This window comes from Humulus lupulus, chromosome 9, assembly GCF_963169125.1.
Source record: "Humulus lupulus chromosome 9, drHumLupu1.1, whole genome shotgun sequence".
Taxonomy (NCBI): Eukaryota; Viridiplantae; Streptophyta; class Magnoliopsida; order Rosales; family Cannabaceae; genus Humulus; species Humulus lupulus.
In genome coordinates, this window is record NC_084801.1 from 127,551,902 (window position 1) to 127,557,838 (window position 5,937).

Below are 5,937 nucleotides of genomic sequence, written 5' to 3' on the forward strand. Positions count from 1 at the left end.
AGATGAACTATCTCCTTGTGGAATAAGATTAATATTTGAGTGATTCTTTCTACACTCCTACTGTATTCCTTGGCTCTCTAATCATTTTCAATGCCTTAATGGCTCGGATATCCTCATAGGTCCAAGCTCCATCCATCCTTAACTGAAAACATAATTGCTAAAATGTTTGCTATAAACATAAACATAATAAACATAAACACTTACATTGGCGGTTAGATTCGGAGCTTGTGCATGTGTATCAAGGAGAACTTCATGCATATGAACCATTTCTCTGATACCAACTATAATGATCAAACTATTTCTAAAACCTTGGACCATTAAAACTACTAGACATAGCTACTAATTTGGGAAACATACATAAGAAATAACATGACTTTATTTAAAACCCAAAATATTGTACCAGTACAAAATAAGGTAAAAATATAAAATAAAATGTGATATGGTATGGGATCTGTTATCCCCATTTCCTCTCAGGGTTTTGGACCCTCGCCCCGGCCCACGGTCAGAGGGACCGGTTCGGTATTTGGGCCCAATCCGCTGACTACGGACTGGGCCTGTGTAGAAGGTTCCGGGAAGTACCTCCGGGTTCATGATTCGGCTCGAGCGGTTCCGGCACTGTCCGGAGTGCCCCGGACCATCGCGGCCATCGCGTCCCGCTCCCGGGCCCAGAATGGTCCGGGCCCGAAGTAAACACAGCGGGCCCAAGGTAAACGAACCTGGACCGCTTCATCCCCAGGCTATGGGCCAGGCGTCCAGGACACTGAAGCCGCCTCATTTCGCGTGGGTCTTGTCCCCCCACTTTTCACCTGCAGAAAGGGTCTCCTTGGGATTGTCTGCTGGCGTGTCAGGACTGCGCAGCCAAGTACTCTGACCGGTCTTGTCCCCTGAATCTGCCTCGTGATTCGAAGTGGTCAGAGCCAAAGTGTCGTTTTGTCGGGAGAATGCTTGCATCTCAGGGTAACTAATTGGGCATGAGCTTGTTTGGGTTTGATGTACTATATATCTTTTTAGCTTGGGCCTCTACTAGGAAGGCCCCCTGTACACATATTCCAAATGGGCCCGGGTCAGGCCCGGCCCAAACCTGATGAACCCCTCATTCTATAAATATAAGTTGTAATGCAACGTAGAAAGGGAGAGAAGGCAGAAACTCTGCTAAAATACAGTTAAACAACTCCATTGTAAAAGCTTATTCTAGCTCTAATACAGACTTATATACAGACTCGTGGACTAAGGCTAGTTAACGCCCCAACCACGTAAAAATCTTTGTCGACCCTCTATTCTCTTTATTATAATCAGTAAATATCCTTCTTTAAGATAGTTGCCAAAAATCTCGGTTAACAGTTTGGTGCTTTCATTGAGAGCTGAAGGAAGCTAGCGCCAACGTCAGGCCTTTACTACGATGGTGAACACTCGTAACACCACCTTTGACCCTGCCAACCCGGAGCAGGGCAACGAAGACCCACTGCCTTCTCAGCGCATCCCTCAGAACCTGCCTGAAGACGTGCCTCCTCAGACATCTCACCAAGACGAGTCGCAAGACTACGAGGGTGAGACGGAGTACGAAGTAGGAAACGAAGAAGAGTACTATGAGGAGGAGAACGAGGGGGAGTATCATGATGAAGCCGCGGATCCCGAGGTCCCTCGCGACGATCAGCAAGACCCGGAGGTGACTAGACTGTGGCAGCAGATCCAGGATCAGGAAGCCAGGATGGCTGAGCTGGCGAAGGCACACCGCCGGGTGCAAGAGTCTCTCCATGCCCTGCAAGCGCTGATGGCCGCGCAGGGCCCAGCGGCCAACCCCGCAGTTGGCCCGCACCCAGAAATGCAACATCCCGCTCCCCAAGCGCAAACCGAGGGCCCCAGGGGGGCCAGCCCGATCCGTTTCCCAGAGCCTCCCCCCGACAAGGCTCCGAAAGTCCCGGACAAAGAGCGACGGACGACTCGGAAAAAGACTACCCCCGTCAGTAAAGCCGGGGCACGTTCACGACCGTTACCTAGGAAAGAGAAGGTGTGCCCCGTCCCAGGACGAGGCCACCCAATCGATCCGCAGGGGGTACGGCCGCAGGACGATCAGCCCCGGCCCGCCCCAAGGGCAAACGGGAGGGAAAAGTCTTTGCACCCGAGTGCCTCGGTCAACAAGAACCGTCGGGAGCGACCCCGCCGCGAGGAGCGTGACGCCCTCAGCTCCGGGGATGACACTTCCCGGGTAGATTTACGTGACGGACTGAATGCCCGGAAAGAGCGGGCCCGCAAGCAAAAAATCCTTCCTCGAAACGGCGACCTCAGGAACGACATAAACGACAGGCGGAACGAGAGAATCCCCCTGGAGGACAGTGCGGCCAGGTAGCTCATGGAGCAAATGGCAGCATTAAAAAAGGTCACCGACCGCTTGGTTCGCAAGCAAGAGGGCGCGGACACTGACTCTGACGAAGAGGACAAGGAGCCGTGCGCGAGACATATCTTAGACGCCGTGTTGCCCAAGGGGTTCAAGATGCCAAGTCTCACCGCCTACACTGGAAGCACGGACCCTAGGGATCATCTGTCCCGGTACAACCGACTCATGACCGTGGCTCACGTCAGCGACAGCAGCAAATGCCTTTGCTTCTCCATCACGTTGGGCGGTCCCGCCGAAGAGTGGTGGAAATGGCTTAAACCGGGGTCCATCCAAACATGGTCCGGGCTACAGTCGGCTTTTCGGAAGCAATTCGTGGCCGCCATGAGGATGGACATGCAAATCAGTGCCCTCGCCAATATTAAGCAAATGCCCGCAGAAACATTGAGGGCCTACATCCAGCGCTTCACTGGAGAAGCCTCCAAGACAAAGGTCGACGACGGACAGCGCCTGGTGGCACTACAGTCTGGAATCCGGGCCGGGTCCCCGCTCTGGGACGACATGCAGCGTAGTAAAGCCGCCACCCTAGAAGAATTTATTAGGAGGGCCCAAGGATTCATCAACTGGGAGGAGGCCCAGATCCAGGCCTTCGGGTGGCCCTCGGCCCCTCACCCAGTCCCTCAGGCGATTCCGGGAGGTGCGGGACATTTCCCCACGCAGTCCTACGCATCGCCCCCCATCGTCCCGGGGGGGGGGGGGGTAGTCGCGCCCGGCATTAGTTACACGCCTACGGTGTACGGTCCTACCGTTTCGGGGTACGCCCCGGCCCAGTCAACGCCCTTCTCCGGGTATGGTGTCGCGCCAGCGGGGCACAGCATGGCCCCCATCGTGGCCTTGCAATCGCAGACCGGGGTAACCGAGGCAAGCGTGAATCCCTCCCGGAGTAAGCGGGCCGGCAAAGGCCAGAACCAGCCGGAATCGGCCAAAAAAGGGAAGAGGGGATATGAGCCCCAATACTCGGAATGCACTAACTTGGTGGATACCCGGGAAAACATCTACCTGGCTACGGAAAGAGCGGTCCATTACCGGAAACCTAGCCCCATGTTTAGGGGGGGAGGAACCCCAGAGACACCAGCAAACGGTGCGCCTATCACAAAGATGTGGGCCACACCACCGACGAGTGTCGGCAGCTCAAAGATGAAATTGAAAACCTCATCAAGCTGGGACACCTCCATCAGTGGGTAAGGATGCCCATAGGCGTCCCAGGCATGACAGCAAATCCCGCGCAGTCCGCGGCGCCGGCAACGACCCGTGCATACCCGCCCCAGGGAGGGTACGCGCAAGGGCTCCCGGCACAGACCCCTCAGGGGGCTGTCGCCACGAGGCCCCCGGTCCTGGGATGCCCTATCCTTCCGGGGCAGCGCCCCCTCGAGTGGACGGGCACGTGTCGACCATTTCAGGCGGACCCCACCTAGGAGGCCCTTCGAAGAATGATCAAAAGCGCTATCTGAGCGAGCTGGACCATGACCAAGAAGTCTGCGCCCTCGTCCAGGCCCCTGCTCAGCGCCCCAAACTGATGAACCTCCCCATCACGTTCACGGAAGACGACGCCCGTAACGTCCATTTCCCGCACCACGACCCACTGGTCATAGATGCTCAAATTGCCAACAAGATGGTGTCCCGAGTGTTGGTGGATGACGGAAGCTCCGTCAACTTGTTGTTCAAATCCGCCTTTGCCGCCATTGGCCTGACGGAGGCTGATCTGGCATCGTGCCCGACCCAAATCTACGGCTTCAACGGAGACGCACTCCTCCCCATGGGAAAGGTCCAGCTGCCTGTTACTCTGGGAGACGCGTTGCAGCAATCGTTCAAGTTCTGCACCTTTGTGGTGGTGGATTGCCCAACCGCTTACAACGCCATCTTTGGCCGGCCCGCCCTGGTCGAGTTCGGGGCCATCACCTCCATCCTCCATCTATGCATGAAGTTCCCGTGCAGCAGCAGAGGGATTGGGACGGTCCGCGGAGACCAGAAAAGCGCGCGGAAGTGTTACCATATCTCTGCCCGTCCTGTTTGTATGGTCCGGGATGAGCCCGTCGGGCCGGCACTCCGCCCGCCCGAGCAAGCTATCCAGGACGAAGACGATCTGGACCCACGGTTGGGAGAGGAACACACTCTTGAGCCAATGGACGAAATATAAGAGGTATGCATCAGCGAGTCCGACCCTGCCAGGGTCATCCAAGTGGGAAAAAGCCTGCCAGAAGACATTCGGGCCGCCATTATCGCCCAAGTCAAGAAAAACCAGGATCTTCTGGCATGGTCCCACTCCGATATGACCGGGATCGACCGAAACATCATATGCCACGCGTTGAGTATTGACCCAAACGCGACCCCGGTCCGCCAGAAGCGCAGACCTTTGGGGACGGAGAGGGCCGAGGCCCTCAAGCTGGAGGTAGAGAAGTTGTCTTCCATTAACTTCATCCGCGAAGCCGTGTACCCCGTATGGCTGGCTAACCCGGTCTTAGTACCGAAGCCTAACGAGACGTGGAGGACCTGCATCGACTTCACGGACCTCAACAAAGCATGTCTGAAGGACTGTTTCCCGCTCCCCCGAATAGACCAAATGGTGGATGCTACGTCCGGTTACGAGATCTTGAGTTTCATGGACGCCTACTCAGGCTACAACCAGATCTCCATGCACGTGGCAGATCAGGAGCACACCAGTTTCCAAACTGACAAGGGCATCTACTGCTATGTCGTCATGCCTTTCGGACTCAAGAATGCCGGAGCAACCTACCAGAGGCTCGTCAATCGAATGTTTAGGGCCCAGCTGGGTCGAAACATGGAGGTATACATTGACGATATGCTGGTCAAATCCAAGACGTCGCGGGAACATTCGAGCGATTTGGCGGAGGCCTTCGCGGTTATCCGGAAGTACGGGATGAAGCTGAACCCTAAGAAGTGCACCTTCGGCGTCGCATCCGGGAAGTTCCTGGGTTTTATCGTGAGTTTCCGAGGAATTGAAGCCAACCCCGAGAAGATCAAGGCCCTGATCAACATGGCCTCTCCCCGGAAGCACAAGGACGTTCAAAGCCTGACAGGGCGAGTGGCCGCCCTAAGCCGTTTTGTCTCCAAGGCCACGGACAAGTGCGTCCCTTTTTTCAACATCCTCCGGGGAAGCCAGCGGTTCGAATGGTCACCCAAGTGCGAAGAAGCCTTCCAGAAGCTGAAAGAGCACTTGGCCAAGGCCCCCATCCTGGCGAAGCCAGTCGAAGGAGAACCGTTGTACTTATACCTGGCCGTAACCGAGCACGCCATCAGCGCCGCGTTGGTACGCGAAGAGGAGAGGACTCAACTCCCGGTGTACTACGTGAGCAAGCGATTACTAGACGCCGAATCTAGATACCCACTAATCGAGAAGCTGACTTTCTGTCTACTGACGGCATCCCGGAAGCTTCGACCTTATTTCCAGGCCCACACGATAAAGGTCTTAACCAACCACCCCCTGCGGCAGGTGTTGCAGAAACCTGAAGCGTCGGGGAGACTCCTGAAATGGGCCATGGAGCTGAGCCAATTTATATATCTTACGTGCCCCGGGTGGCCATTAA